Here is a 13,396-nt window from a genome sequence, read left to right as displayed (position 1 = left end):
CTCAGTTCTCTCTGCTGTAAAACAGTGATATTAATACATCATAGGATTGCTATGAGTCTGTGCTAATAAACATTCCAGCCTCCTAATGCAATATCCATTGTCAGGAATGAAAAAAAAATTGAGAATCCTCTTTCCGGATCTCTCATCAGGTGCTGAATTCCCCTCTACCCTACCACATTGTTTGGAAAATGAGTAAGAGCTGATTAAATTCTATTTTGACAACACTGTGAAATAAAAATGATGCATTAGGAATCCACAGATTTCTCTGCACTGTCATTCTGCAAGGGGGTGGGGATAAACGTTGCTGATTCTTCTGCATCATCCACAAAAGTCCCCCCCTCCAACCAAAACACGAAGTCTCACTCAGCGGCACAAAATTCCCACCCACAAAATTCCCATACAATTAAAGAATATATAATACAGTCACTTTCATGTACACACAACTTCACACACTCTTGCAGACAAATGTTCTACAGCGGAAAACTCACGCATATGTAGAAACTCCACACCCCAAATCGCTCCCCAAAATTCACTACAGCTACCCTGCAAATGCACCCAAATGTTGTCTCCCACAGTGGGCAAAATATGTTCAACAGAAACAGTATATAGCACAGAGTCTGGAGTCAAACGCCAGCGTTCAAATCCTGAATTTGCAACTCTCTAACTGTATGACTCCAATCTCCAAGTGCCTCGGTTTCCTAACCGGTAAAATGCGGATAATAATAATCATACTCGTTTTGAGGATGGAAGTGGCAATTAAACGAGTTTAATACATGTAAAGAGCTTAGTTCAGCACTTGGAAAGCGCCCAATAAGAGTTATTTTCCTCTTCATTACGTGTGCACACGGCTTCCAAAACTGGTCTCCCACACTATAAACAGACCCACGCCCGCACACACACCCTCCAACCCGCGGGTCCGCACACCCAGCACACAGCCCGCCTGCAGTTCCCAGACACGCTTGCCCACTCAGTGCGCACGCGCGCCCACCACCCTCCGCGCAGGTCAGGGATTCCCCACTCGGCCGGACCCGGCCGCCCCTGGAGGTGCCCTGCGCCCGGGGACCTCGGGCGCCGGAGCCCAGGAGACAAGAAACCCAGGCCACCAGTCCGGGCCTGACCTCCCCCCTGCCACGCCCGGTGGACTACCGAGGCTGGGACCGGCCCAGTCCCAGACTCCATTCCTTTCCATCCCCGCTCCGCCCGGCCGGCTTACCTGAGGGTGGGGACCCGGGGAGACAGCACCCCGCTCTCCGCGTCCAGCCCGAGTCCAGGGACGCGGTAGAGGCCTGGGCCAGTCTCTGGCCCCACAGCACTGCACAGGACCCCGGGTCGGGGAAAGGGGACAGGGCCGGTGACTAGGAAGTGCTGGGGGCCGGGCCGCCCCACCCCCTGGGAAAGTCCCCAGTGATTGACAGGCCGCTCGCCCAATCACGCTGCGCCATCTGGGCGGGTCCGCAGCCACCGGGGTGGGACGCAGAGAGGTAAACAGCCGCCGCCGGAGCAGGCCGGTTCCTGGGTAGCCTTTGCCTCGGGCTGCAACCTCCGCAGGTCCGGGCAGTCCCTCGCCGCCCTCCCTGCTGCGGAAACTCCGGGCGCCGGAGTGAGGCTGGGGCCACACTGAAAGCCGGAATTTCAGAGTAGAGACGAGCCTAAGAGACCACCCACCCTTTCCTTGCGCCGAGGGGCACAGGGGCCGGAGCCCGGTGGGGGAGCGGGGGAGACTTGCCAAACGGCATGTAAGCATTTGTAGCTGAGCCAGAGCTAGAGTTCGGGGTCCTAGAGTTCGGTCCAGGGCTCCCCCGGACTTCTTACAGAGCTCACAGAAATTCTGAGGTGAAAGTACCCTTAAAGAATCTCATTGTCACAGCTGACATTTTTTGCGTACTTACTGCTCCAAACTTGGTAAGCACTTTGCATGCTTTATTTATTTAATTCGGTCAGCCACCCTAGTGAGATGGTTTTTATCCCCCCCCTTTTTTTTAACCGTAAATAAATTAATGTACAAGGCGCGTGGAGGTTAGATGACCTCAGTAAGTGGCTGAACCAAGATTGAAACCCAAGTGAGCAAATCCGTAGCCCACTTTCTACACGGTCTACCTATATGTGGGCCAGATCATGCAAACAGGCTGTGAGATTTCCCAGACCAGGAAGGAGCAGTAACTTGGTTTACGCTTGGGAACACTTGTTTTTTTAAGCCCACCATTTTATTTAAAAGAGGGTAAATTTTAATTTCAAAAAGTGTCAAGTCCTAACCTTGGAATATAGGACAGCTCTTCAAATTAGCTTAATATAGCTTTATGAAAAACTTATTCCGAAAGATTCATTTCACCGGAACTATTGAAAACTTAGTCATTGACAGGCCCTCATCCTCAGAAAGGATTTGGGGAACTATTTCATACAGGCCCTCATTTTACAGGAGAGCTCTGTAAATTAACTGTGACTCTGTGTGAAAACACACACACACACACACACACACACACACACACACACACACACACACAACCTACACAACTATATGCCTAATCCAAGAACTCTTTTTCAGGCTTTGTGACATCCTGGGATGCTTTTAGTTACTTCAAAGGGGTTATCAAAGTCTCAAAACGATATTAATTCTAGTTCATTTTAATTATGAAAATAAGTACACATATTTTGAAGAGAGGGATGCGAACACCAAACAAAGCACCACTGAGTGTGACCAATCACCAGGAGATTACAATCTTGGACTGGTTCATACTGCAGCTCTCAGGCATCACCTCACCCATTTGTGCGCTGCCCCTGCCTGCCCTGTCCGGTTTTCTTCCTGCTCTTGTCTGTAATTCCCAGTTTGCTTTTCCTGGAATGCACTCTTCCTAATCCCAAACAAAGTCCTTCTCATGAACACTGAAATTTACTTTAAAAAATGAAGAGTCTCCAACTGTTTGCATTTTGTTTCCAAACTATTTCAGCTGTTTTTGTAAATGTCTGACCTTAGAGAATTATGCAAATGGTTTCATTCCCCAAAGTGCCGGGTGATTCCTAGAGGTGGGCTTGTTGGACAGTGCTCTAGTATGGCACAAAAAGGTCACACAGTCATCTTTTTGCCCGATTCCCTCCTTCTGGATAATTTTTCTTAACAACTGCAATATGTGAGAAGATGCATCTCTTCGAAGTCATGACCACATCCACCTCTTCCATCCATTTCAGTCTGAGTTCTAAACATTCCATGTTAGGGGCCATTGGACCGTTGATCACAATCCCCTATTTGGCAGATGGTAAACTGAGTCCTCAGAGTAGTAAAGAACTTACTTAAGGCCACGCACATGGAGTGATGGAACCAGGGTTGGAACCCAGGTCCTTGGCTCCCGGTCATATGTGCTCTTTCCACTGCATCATGTTGTCTTTACAGTGTCCTGATTTTTCTTACTTTCTTACAGAAACTCAACACTCATGATGAACGTAGGCCATGGACCTAACTAATGGGGTTCTAACCATTCAACCACTGCCTTCCTGGGTGGCCTCTCTAAGTCTCTGTTCCTCTCTAAAAAATGGAGATAATGATTACCTACCCCTTAGGTGATCATGAGGATAAATGAGATAATGTAAGTAAAGCCCAACGCTTGGCACACAGTAGGCATTCAGGAAAAGATAGTGGTTTGTAGATGTGGATTGCACGCATTGAGTAGAACTTCACTGTTAAACCCAGGAATGCAACCTCCCCAGGCTCCATCCCACCATCCACAAACTCTCTGGGACCCTAGACTCTGGGGGCTAGGCAGGGTAGGAGACGGGCCCCCTAGCCTGGCACCCCCTTCTCCCCCCAGCCCTGGAAGGAAATTTCCAAGCTGGGAAGCTGGGCCTGACACTGAGAACTGAGTGACTTAGTCAGCTGGGAATCTCTTGCTCTTCCAGAGTGAGGACAAGCAGCAGTGCAAAGCCCCACCTGGCAGGAGAATCAAAAGGCCTGTGTGTTGTTTCGTTGTTTCGTTTTGTTTTAAGGCAGGCGGTTTCCCAATCTCTTTTCTACCACTCCCCCGCCCCCTTCCACCACCTCCACCAAGGCTGCTCCAAAGTTTCACACCTAAATCCACATTTGAGGGATATGAAATACATACCAAAAAGCCCTCAACCTGTAAGTGATTTAGCTCTAAATCAAGGGCCTAAAAAGGAGTGAAAGCTGCATATTAAAAACATTAGAAGGTAATATTTATGGCATATTTGCTGTGTGCTAGGTCTGCACTTTCACATATCTCCCAACCAGCCTCTGAGGTCAGAACCATTATCACCCCCACTTCACAGATGAAACTGGGGCTCTGAGGCGTGAGGTGACTTCCACAGAGTCTTCAGCAGCAACAGATCACTGGAACATGAAGATCCCGGTTCTTAATCTCTTCACGCTCTTGAACATTATACTATGGAGTCTTGCCAGCTAGCAAGGCACAGAACTCAAAATGCCAGTCCTTAAAGAGTCCTTAGAAAGGATCAAGCCTTTTTCTTACAGGGATGAAGCCACTAAGGGCCAGGGAGGGCCAGGGACTTGTCACAAGTCTTACAGCAAGTTTGGGATAGTACTTAAGTCTCCTGCTCCCGGAGCAATGCTATTTCCACACATCTCAGTCATGGAAAACAGAGCTTCTAAGACAAACGAACATGTGCCTCACTCTGATAGGTGAATTAGTGAGTCTGGGCCTTCGCTAGGGGTGATGAGCAGCTAATGAACTAAGAAAGGAGCAATCCTGGGTCTGGGTCCCTTCCTTAGATCCAGTCCCACATCTCCATAGCCGGAGGCAATCTCAGGAATGGAAAATCCTACGATGGATTCTAGGTGCTTTTTGGTGTTGGGTGTGTGTGTATATATGAGAGGGAGATTTCAGTGATAAATGAGAAATGCATGTCAAGCACATGGTGTTGGCTGAAATTGTATTAGGTAATTGTATTTGGGGGTAAAGAGTAAATAAATGAGCAGTCTATGGTCTCTGCTTCCCACCCTAAGCCCCAGAAAGCATTTAGTTCTATCTACATCCCAAATAACTGCATGAGAGGATGGATACAACGGCGCTAAGAAATCCATAACTTTGGGGCTTCCCTGGTGGCGCAGAGGTTAAGAATCTGCCTGCTAATGCAGGGGATACGGGTTCGGGCCCTGGTCCGGGAAGATCCCACATGCCGTGGAGCAACTAAGCCCGTGTGCCACAACTACTGAAGGCTGCACGCCTAGAGCCCATGCTCTGCAACAAGAGAAGCCACCGCAATGAGAAGCCCGCACACTGCAACGAGGAGTAGCCCCACTTGCCACAACTAGAGAAAACCCACGCACAGCGATGAAGACCCAACGTAGCCAAAAATAAATAAATAAAAATTTATTTAAAAAAAAAGAAATCCATAACTTTTCACATTCATTCAGCACCTTAAGGTGAATTAAACCGTTTCATATTAACAGTTTGCCCCACTTCCAAGAGGCATGTCATGCAAGGGTTAGGAGGTGGACTCTGGAGTCTGATAGACCCTGGCTTGGATCACAGTCCTGCCACTTACACCTCACGATGACTCTCCTCCAGTTTCCTCATCAATAACAAGAAAGTTAAAACAGTGCCCAATACACAGGGTAGAAAGAATGAAACGTCACAGAACCTGGCATCAGTGAGAGGCAACAACGATACTTATGATCAGCCCTATAGGGTGGGCAGGGATCATTCATCTACTCTTTCCAGTGAGGACCTCAGGGCCCAGAGCTGTGGAGGAACTTGTCCTAGACCTCACAAAGTGTTCTTGGAAACACCAGGCTTAGAAGGCATTTCTCCTTTTCCTCCAGGGTCTTTCCTGTTTTCCTCTTTTTTCATCCCAACTGTTTCCGCTGCGTCCCTGGGCTTGCCTCTTACTCTAGGCTTTCTAGGGCACCGCTGGAGGAGAGGAAAGGGCAAAGTGACAGTGGGGGAAATTCCCGCCTGTAGCAGACGTGGCCTAGCCAGGCCCCTCCCACAGTTCCTGGGAGCCCCAGGCCAGCTCCTCTCCCTCTGGCCTCCCTGTCTCCAGCTCAGAATGTCAAGCAGATCTGGGTTTGGATCCAAGCTTGCCCCTTGTCATCCTCCTGGAAGTGGGAAGAGGTCAGCCAGGCTCAGCCCAGCCCCTGAAGGAGGCAGACCCATGGGAACCAGAGCATTTCCTAATCCTGGGAAGCCCTGATGGTGCTGTTCAGCCTCACCCTAAGTCCTCTCCCATGCACCCTCTTCTAGGGCCCCTCCCACTTCTCCCTCCATTCTTCTCCAGCCCAGAAGCCACTGTGACAGCGACTTGGCCTCCACTCCTTGCTCCTCCTAGCCAGGGACTTCCCTGGGCTGGGCCTCTGACCAGCTTTGGAAAATCTGGACTGACTGTGATCAAAGAGGAGGCTGCACCACCACTGTCTGCCAGCCCATCACCCACTCCTAGTGCCTCAGGCTCTCTCTGTGTTAAAGGCTCAACCACAGAAAGGTCCAGCTGACGCTGGAGGAGAGCAGGTGGGAGAGCCCTCCAGACGTCCTCTCTCCCCCGTGTTACGGAGGGCCCCAGCCTTCCACCATGTTCCCAGGGGAGGCAGGGCCAGACTCCCACCTGGTCTCTTCCTGTCTAGCTTTAGACCACTGAAGTGCCCAACACATGCCCACACACTCAACCCTCAAAAACTCACAGACGCATAATCGTGTAATGACCCAGACCCAGACGCCCACGGACACACTCACACACAAACACATAGACAACGCTCACACGCTTTTGCTCACACAGTCGTACACACAGGCACCTCGGGAGACGTGACACACGCTCACAAACGTAGACACACGTTCTCACACATGCACACACACACACCTGCCTTCACACTTGCAAACCTACCTAACCCCTTTTCTTGAGAGAAGGATAAGACAAAAATAGACCTTTCTTTTCCTTCCCTTTGGAAAAATTGGCAGCAAACCGGAGAGAAAAAGACTGGCTGAGAAGGCAGAGCAAGAAGAGGAGGGCAGGAAGAGGAAATAAGAAATGCAGGGAGAGACACAAGAGGAGAACCAGGCCAGGCAAGGAGGTAGAGGCCCAGAGGCCAAGCCCTGAGCGGGTGAGGGAGCTGGGTCGGGGCAGCCACAGATCCCAGCTGGCAGGAAAGCGGAGGGGGGCCAGGTGGCTCGTGGCTCAGCCAGGAGGGTCTGGTGGCCCCGGCAGTCTTGTGCGGTGAGCCCTTGCCCTGTCCTGGCTCACGGCCCCCAGGCCGGGTCACTCACCTGGGGAAGGGCAGGGGAGGACGGGGTCTGTGCAGCGGGGCTGCCACCCGAGAAGGCTCCTCAGCTCACTGCGCTTCTGCAGGAAGGAGAGCTGGGCCAGGCTGACTTTTAGGCAGGAGGGGAATTCCCCACAACAGAGACGCAGGCAGCCCCGCAGACTCGACTGAGGCCCATCCCGCCCCCTGGCAGAGCACAGGGCCCTTCTTTGTCAGTTCCCCACCTGTCACTTCCCAGACGGGCTGTCGCTTGCTGTGAATTCCAGGGCAGGGAGGGGGGTCTTGGTAAGAGCCCGCCCGGAAGCCTGATGATTCTGTGGCTGGACTGGGAACTCGCCCAGGGGCAGAGGCAACCTGGCCGGCCCACCCTGCCCCAGCATCGGTTCTCCCCGAGGACCTCGATCTCTTCCTTTGCCTAAGGTGGGGGGATTCCAGCACCCAGGGTCCTGGCCAAAATCACCAGCCGCCCAGCGCACATCCTCTTGCCCATCCCCCCTCCCCGTTCTTCTCCCATCTGTTTCCACTTAGTTTCTTCTCCACAGGGTAGGAAAAAGCCCACTCCTTCCCTCTGTGCCGGATCTCACTGAGATGTTGAGTGGGGCCTTAGAGACCTACCCACCAATGAGCAGCCCAGCTCTGCACTAACTCCTGAGGCTCACTTCCCCATCCTGAGCCTCAGTGATCTCCTGCTGTAAAATGGGGATAATGAGTCCTGCTTTGCCCGCCTCCTGCGATGGTAATTAAAATAAAATGATAGTTTACAGACATTCTTTGTAAACTACTGACTACTTTACAAACGTAAGGTCTCAGTTCATTATCTGCTGAGAAGATGCCAAGGAGGAGATGGATGGGGACCATCTGGATGAGCTGGCCTTTCTCCATCATTCCCGGTTCTGGAGTTTCATCATTCTTGCACAACATTATAGACCACCGAAGACCTAGGAATGGACAAGTCACACCCCCTTTCTGCCCACTCAGAGCTCACAGGCTCTGGGCTGCGCTGTCCAGTACAGTAGCCATTAGCAGTACATGGCTATTTAAATATAAATTTGTTGAAATTAATAAAATTAATAATTCAGTTCCCCAGTAGCACTAGCCACGTCGCAAGTGCTAAAGAGCCATGTAGACTGCACATGTATAGAATATTTCCATCACTACAGAAAGTTCTATTGGATAGCTTTGCTCTGGGGGCTACAGGCAAATCAATAGGTAACTACAGTCAAGGGTGGCAGAGTTATATTTTGACAGGAGGAATACAAGGAGCTATAGGAGCCAGGACAAGGGAGCGTCTGGTCAGGATTTGGGATCTGGGAAGTCTTCCTAAAGGAAGGGACACTTTGGCTGAGACCCGAAAGTAGCCAAGCAAGAGCATAAGGAAGGGTGTTCTCAGCAAAGGGAATAGAATATGCAAAGAGAAGAGAGAGTACATTCAGGGAACTGAAAATTGTTCACTCTGAGTGGACCATGGAGTTTGAAGCAAGCAAAGGGGAAGTGACAGAGGTGGGTCTGGAGAAATACCCAGGGTCAGATATCAAGAGGCCACATCAGTCCTGGACAGGGCATTGGGAGGTAGGGGGACAGGGGGTGACGGAGTGGGAGAGCCCACTGACTCTGATCCTCAACTGCTTCTGTGCCCTTCAGATTGGGATTGCCCGGGGAATGCTAGAGACACCTCCTGGCCCAACAGTCTCACTTTACAGATGTGGAAGTAAAGAACAGACAGGGGAAGTGACTTTCCAAGTGAGTTAATCGCGGGACTTCCTGACTCCTAGTCCAGTGCTCTTTCCCACACCACACTCAGTCCCCCAGTTGCACAGGCTGCTTTTTAAATGTTTCAATAGCCACATCTGGCAAGCAGCTACCATACCAAACCGTGCAGAAAGTCCTACAGGACTAATGACAGCAGTCCCTGAGCTAGACCAGGCGCAAAGGGTGATACGCTTCCATGCATGTAAACTCTTTTCTCTGCGGGGAGTAAAAATATACCTTCTCACACCCACGTTGTCAGATGCTCCCATCTCTGTCCTCTGTTACCAAATTGCAAGGCCTCCCTTACTCATGTCCCCAACAGCTCAGAAACTGGCATTTGGGATGATGGCAGGACTCAGCATCAGGGAGAGAGATCTTGCTCCTGGCTCCCTTTGTGAAGCCCCCTGAGTCAGCCAGAGCCTTCTGTGAAATTGAGGAATGTCCCGCAATTTCCTAGAGGAAATGGAGTTTCAGATTCCTCATTAGTATAATGTGTAATTCAGCCCTGATGTTCCGGGATTGTGATATTTCCCCTATACACAGTAGTTTCTCTCCAGAGACCATAGTCATCATAGATCCTCTGTGAATTCACAAAACTCAGCTTAGACTGGGTCTTGCTCCTGGAGTCCTAAATGGTGGAGGGACCTTAAAGGGCTAAGGAGGCTCGAGTAGCTGGACCCACATGAGCTGCAATATCCAGTTAGAACACTTGGTTTGCGTACCCAGTGGGAAGATTAGCTCTGGGCTTTCCCTGCTCAAATGCTGAGAACAATCAGCTTCTCCCACCTTCTCTTCCCCTTCTTCCTTCTTCCAGCCATGGATTTCCTGAAATTGACTTCCCTGTTCAGGCCAAGGGTTAGACATCAAGGAAGAAGAGGCCCTTGGACTGGGTATCGGAAGATTGAGTTTGAGTCCTGGCTCTGCTGTGTGGCCCTGGGCAAGTTCCTTCCCCTCTCTGGTCCTCAGCTTCGCCTTCCATAACATGAAGGAATCAGACTAGATGATCACGAAGCGACCTTCCCTTCTGACACTGTAAGGAAGTCTAAAAGTTCAAAGGAAGGAGAAATCAGAGCAGGCCAAGATGGTCAGGAAATAATAACAGTAATATCTGATACTTAAGATTAACATGTACCAGGCATGGTACTAAGTGCTCTTCAATGCGTTCTTTTATGCATTCCTCATCAGAACCCTGTGAGATTGGTACTGCGGTTTTACAAAGGAGGAAACTGAGGCTTATAGTGGTTTGAGCCAACAGCTACTAAGTGGCATAGCTGGAGTTCAAACTCAGGTAATTAATGTCTCCAGAGCTTACCTGGGGGAGATGAGAGCTTTGCTGAACTTCAAAAGTTGGGTGAGATTTGGATATACAGGGGGAAGCTCTCACAGGCCCACTCCTTTGCTACTTAATTAACCGGACACCCCGCTGCCCACCCCACCCTGACGTCTCTGGTCTCGTTGCTGATGTTGTGGGAATAGCATTGAGCCCGTCTCATAATAGTCAATCAATATTTATTTAGCGAATGAATAGATTTGACTCTGTGGGCTTCCTGATTCATCAATTCTGTTGAAAGCTCCCCCAGTGCTATTTGAACCTAGACCAGGACTCTGGGCAGATTTCTGAATCCCACCATAGACCTGAGGTATCAGACTCTCGGGGATAGAGCCCTAGAGATAGCACTTTAAATAACCTTTCAGGGGTAGTCTTAGTACTTAGCAGTTTGAGAAGCCCAAGCTCCCTAAGCTGGGTCTTCCAACTCCAAAGTGAGAATTACCTGCTCAGATACAGGCAGCCAAGAACTCACTGTCATGAACTAGCGGGAAGTACCAAGTATGCTAGCACTTCTCTGGGTCACCCAAACATCAAATCTGTGACTTTTGCAAAAATGCTTTGAGTCCACAAGCATCCACTAGGTGCTAGGCCCATTGCTGTTGCTCACTCACTATGTGACCTCAGTAGAAATTTCCTCTCTGTCTCTCACCTTCCTCATTTGTGAAAAGCGGTCAATTCTCTTTGCCCATCTATAACTCAGGGAATACCTGTGTGCGTAGAGGTGTGCCCATTAGGATGATTTCATAAAGAATATCATAGGTGAGGGGTTTGTCAACTTTAGTGTCTGTCAGAATCATCTGATCCATTTGGTCTTGGGCGGGGGCCTTAGATCAGTGTTTCTCAATCCAGGCAGCACATCAGAATCACCTGGGGAGCCTTGTAAAACTACAGATGCCGAGGCCCCACCCCAGAGTAATTACAGCATAATCTCAGGGGGGTGTGGCCTGGGATTGGTATTTAAAAAGCTCCCCAGGGCTTCCCTGGTGGCGCAGTGGTTAAGAATCCGCTTGCCAATGCAGGGGACACGGGTTTGAGCCCTGGTTCAGGAAGATCCCACACGCCGTGGAGCAACTATGCCCGTGCACCACGCGCTCTAGAGCCCGCGAACCACAACTACTGAGCCCGCGTGCCATAACTATTAAAGCCCGCGTGCCTGGAGTCCGTGCTCTGCAGCAAGAGAAGCCACTGCAATAAGACCGTGTGCTGCAACGAAGAGTAGTGCCCGCTCGCCGCAACTAGAGAAAGCCCGCGCACAGCAACGAAGACCCAATGCAGCCAAAAATAAATAAAAATAAAATAAATTAAATTTAAAAATAAATAAATAAATAAAAAGCTCCCCAGGTGATTCAAAGTTGTGACCACTGCCCTCAAAGGTCTTTTCTAACAGTTGGTTCTGATGCAGGTGGTCACAGGACCTCACTGTTTCCTTTTTTTGTACCAGGGAAGGTAGCTTCTCAGTACCAGGGTCAGAGTCCAGGAGGAGAACAGATCTTAGCATCTGGAGAGCTCTATCCCTCTTCTGTGGGTCACAGGACATCATACATGGTGGATGTGAAAGGAAAGATTAAAACTCAAACCAAGTCACTACAAAGAGAGGAGGTACATATAATTCTGTCAACACCTGAAAAATGGAATTCAGGGATGCATTTTGCAAAATTGTTGTTTCCAAGGAAACAGAAACAAGGCAGGCGGTATGTAGCAAGAGTCAAAGCAAGAAGATCCAAGGACAAATGTTGCAAGACTGCGCTGCTGAAGGAAGTGGTTTCTTAGCATATCAGCTCTGGAACAAAGCTTTGAGATTATCCAGACCAACCCCCTGGCCAGACGGAAGGAGACCTAAGGCCCAGGGAGGGGGAGGCATGTGCCCAAGGTTGAGTTAGCTTTACAATCTAGGCTTCCAGAACACCTCCTGCCTGCTGCCCTTTGTCCCTCAAGCACGTATCACTTCTGCTTTTGTTCCAGATTCCCAGCCCACCCTCTACCCTCACACCCTCTTGGATAGCACCCAGGATCAAAGGATGGGACTAAATCTGTGAGCCTGGATCTACACCGGCCAGATGACAGGGATGAAAGCCAGCGGGAGACTGGGGGGAGCTGGAGAGGAAGGAGCAGTGTCTGATGATGCGGCCTGACCTCAGAAAGGAAGCCTGGTCACCAGGGGGAATTTCCCCGGGTGAGGTCTCATGTCTACGCAAATATTGCACTCCAATTAACCTGGACCCCAAGATGGGAGAGAGGCAGGGGAGAGAGGGGACCCTGGGAGAGGTAGGGAATTGGGAAGGCAGGTAATAGGGCCTGAGCTTCCCAGGTACCAGGCACTGTGCTAGGGTCTTTGTGTGCTTAATCTCATTTTGTTCCTGAAACATCCTCCTAAGTAGGAAGGTTGGGAGCCTGAGACCCAGTAAGGGGAAGGTACATTTGCCCATGAGAAAGCACAGCACTTCTGACCCTGAGGGGAGAGGTCATGATGAGGATGGGTCTGGTGTTGCAGCTGCTGACTAAGGTGACAGTAATGGGGCCCAAGTCTGAGAAGTCTGGCAGTTTCGTTTTAGGTTTCCATCTCACTCACCTGGGGAGTTTTATTCTGGAAACAGCAAAAAGGCATCAGGAATGTAGTGACCCTGACTTCCTGTGGGCAAATCCGAGCCCAGGTTTTCCCAGGTTCAAGGGTAGGAGGTTGGGGGTGACAGCTGGCGCTGTTAACCCTTTCACCACCAGCTTCTTCTAGAACACTCCAAGAGAAGTGGAGAACGGGCTGGAGGCTTTTGAAGGAAAATCTCTCTCTCCCTCTCGCACCTTTACATTTCACTCACCTTGAGGCTCACTTCCTCCAGGAATCCTTTCCCAGGGATTCTTCTCCATTGCAAGGCTGACCCCCCAGCTCCTCCAGGGAGCTGGTCTTGCCTCCCCAGAGCTCAAGACAGGGTAGTTAGGCCCAAAGTCTGCCCGCCAGACAGCCTGGTTGTTCCTCCTCCTATCGAAGAACAGAACAAAGAATATACACCGGAACAGGCAGGTCACAGGTTCCTAGAGCTGTGTGCTGCACAGCAAGGCTGTGTGCCAGGAAAAGCATGAGCTCACACGTGCCCTAGCGAGTG

The 13,396-nt window shown here is 50.3% G+C and overlaps 1 protein-coding gene across 7 annotated transcripts in view; it reads right to left on the bottom strand.

Annotated features, from left to right (window-relative positions):
• Positions 1-13,129, bottom strand: part of TNIP1 (TNFAIP3 interacting protein 1) — a 58,128-nt gene extending 44,999 nt beyond the window's left edge. For 3 of the 7 annotated variants that reach the window (XM_004280332.3, XM_004280334.4, XM_012536952.3), the window contains exon 1: positions 1,214-1,375. The gene's annotated coding sequence lies outside the window, so the exon portion shown is untranslated. Of the gene's footprint in view, positions 1-1,213; positions 1,377-7,223; positions 7,338-13,111 lie in introns of those variants that run through there. The other 4 variants (XM_049707807.1, XM_049707806.1, XM_049707808.1 and 1 more) reach the window with 4 other exon arrangements.
• Between the last annotated feature and the right edge of the window lie 267 nt (positions 13,130-13,396).

Source organism: Orcinus orca, chromosome 3 (assembly GCF_937001465.1).
Source record: "Orcinus orca chromosome 3, mOrcOrc1.1, whole genome shotgun sequence".
NCBI classification, from domain to species: domain Eukaryota; kingdom Metazoa; phylum Chordata; class Mammalia; order Artiodactyla; family Delphinidae; genus Orcinus; species Orcinus orca.
This window is presented reverse-complemented; position numbering and strand designations above follow the sequence as displayed.